The 2,471-nt window shown below is 39.1% G+C and overlaps 1 pseudogene; it reads left to right on the top strand.

Moving 5' to 3' along the window:
- Positions 1-522: 522 nt before the first annotated feature.
- On the top strand, positions 523-671 carry LOC122214734 (annotated as a pseudogene).
- Positions 672-2,471: the final 1,800 nt, after the last annotated feature.

Genomic DNA, 2,471 nt, shown 5'->3' with positions numbered 1-2,471 from the left:
TCGTAATGAGAGCTATGAAGTGCCAAGATAATTAAAATACACGTGCAATCTCCAAATTTCACCTATGAATTATAGACTTTTCTTTTTGATAAACCTGCTAAAAATCCTATAGGCAAGTTATTAGATCTGAGTTTTAGGTTTTGACCTCCCTAAGTCTGCCTTGGGAATGGCAATGTGTGGTGGGCTGCTTCAAAGGCAGAAAGAGCCTTAATGGTATCCTACTGACAGGTGGACATACCAGGTAGAAGTAGTACCTAGTATGCTTCCCCAGGAAAATATTCAGGACCTTAAAAAGGCAGTGGGGGACATTCTTCTAACAGAAATGTATGGTTCTAACCTTTGTTTGTTTTTGAGAGGCAACATGGTTCTTAAACTCAAAAAATCCAAAGATCATTTCTGGATTGTTTTCTATTGAAGTGGGCTCTGGATAAGATCCTTATGTGACTAAAACATTCTCCCATCCTGAGGCTCCTTTGTGGAACTCTTGAGCTCTGGACCAATTTATCAAAAGATGTGTTCTTCAGCTTTGCGCAGTGGCAGTATCGTAGCCAATGAGGTTTATCCGAGGCGCGATTATTGCTAAAAGATGTGTTCTTCAGCTTCACAAACATCCTGCTCTGTCCTGAAAACCTCAGGGCAGGGGGGCGGGTTATGGTACCGGGCCATTTTCCAGGAGAAATAACTTCACACAGGATGGGAAGAGCCCAGTGTTGATGTTCTTCATATTATTGTGCATCAGAGTCATGTGAAAGGGTAAGTGATGGTAAATGTGCATTGGAGGTTGGCTGATTTTTCTTAGATTCATTTAATCAGTCAGAGATCCAAGAGAAAATGAATAGGATAACTTAGGATAACTTGATGAGAGTTTAATAAAAGACTTTTTTTTTTACAAAATATGGTCAGTATATAGGGAAACCAGAAGGAATAGTGCAGGACCCTGAGGCTAAGAAGGGCAGAATTTACCACCTTGAGCCTGAAGGCAGGCGAAGAAAGGGAACACTTGTTGGAATTAGAAGGACAGAGCTAAGAAATGAGAGCCAGCTGTCAGAAGCTGAGACTTTAGAAGGAGAGACCTACCAAATCCCATAGAAAAGAGCTAGGGAAATAAATATCCTGACTTCACTTTCTTCCATGTCTCTCCTCCTTCCTTCTGGCCTCTTGCTTGTGCTACCAACGGGCAAAATCCAGTGTTCAATCTGAGTCCAGAAGACAAGGCAGAGTATATCAGAGAATGGTGAAGAATGAATATGGAGAGGCAAGGAAAGATACCCAACAAACTCACCTACCTAGCAGGGGGAAAAGAAGTGAAGGATCAGTGAGGACCTACTACATATGAAGGGTCAGTGAGGACCAATACAACAAGGCTGGAATTATAATGCCCAAAAATGCTCCAGAGCATTGGCAATAAAATCAAAACTGCCAGAGCACATGGAACTACACATGACCTGCTTAGCCTTCTTCATACGAAAGGTTCCGGAAAACTGAGGTCTCCATTCCTTTTGCCTTTGCCAAATGACCCTTCAGTTGAGCACTTTGGTATTATCCGAACCGTACAAATCAGCACATATTAGTGACAGGTGTTTGATGGTACTTGGCTGTAAGAGGAATATCCAGAGGGAGTTGATTTCTTCACATTGATGACAGAAAAGAAAATCAGGTACACAGTGTGTGACTTCGTGACTATGGACAGTGACATATATTCTAATTTCTCTGTTTTGACATCATTCTTTTTCACCTATTATGCCATTGCTTACAAGTAATAATCAGTTGCACAAATTTATTCTTACATGAATGTTCAGTTTTCTAATTTTGAGGATCCTGGTTATTTTCAAGACATTTTCTCTTTCTTTTATTCTTTCTCTCCTCTACCTCTGGTGTTAAAAAGAAATGTTTCCTGAATTTCTGTCTTCAGAGAAAAATAGTGAGGGATGGGGCTGCCTAACCTTGGAAACTCTCAGAGCTTTCCTTTTCCATCTCATGACACCTCTCTTGTCTAACCTCTCAGAGTTCGCAGAAAATAAAATGACATAACAGATGAAGAACAACTTTTTTTCCCCTAACATTTTGTTTTATTCTTATGCCTCTTTACAGGTTTCTGTATTTTCTCACTATTTCTTTCAGGGAATTGGCTGGCTCCTATTTTATTTTTATTTGTAGGTGAAGAACTTATTTTAAGATCTTATCTATTTGTATTGTGGTTAAAGAAAAGACCTACAAATGTGAGCGCATGTATGTGCTCACACATGTACATACATACACGCATTCACAGAGAAAAAATATGCAACCATTACTATTCTTTCTGACTGTTCATGTATGAACGTTACTGGAAATGAAGCCAATGAATTCATATCTCGAAGCAATGGTGAGAAATAATGGCCCCTGACACCTTTAGGAGGAAAAAAATAATATAATTTGACAATAAATTCTCCTTAGGAAAGTAATGTTTTCTTTGAATTATTTTATTAACTTTC

This window comes from Panthera leo, chromosome A2 (genome assembly GCF_018350215.1).
Source record: "Panthera leo isolate Ple1 chromosome A2, P.leo_Ple1_pat1.1, whole genome shotgun sequence".
Taxonomy (NCBI): domain Eukaryota; kingdom Metazoa; phylum Chordata; class Mammalia; order Carnivora; family Felidae; genus Panthera; species Panthera leo.
Note: the sequence above shows the minus strand (reverse complement) of the source record. Positions and strands in the feature narration are given on the sequence as shown.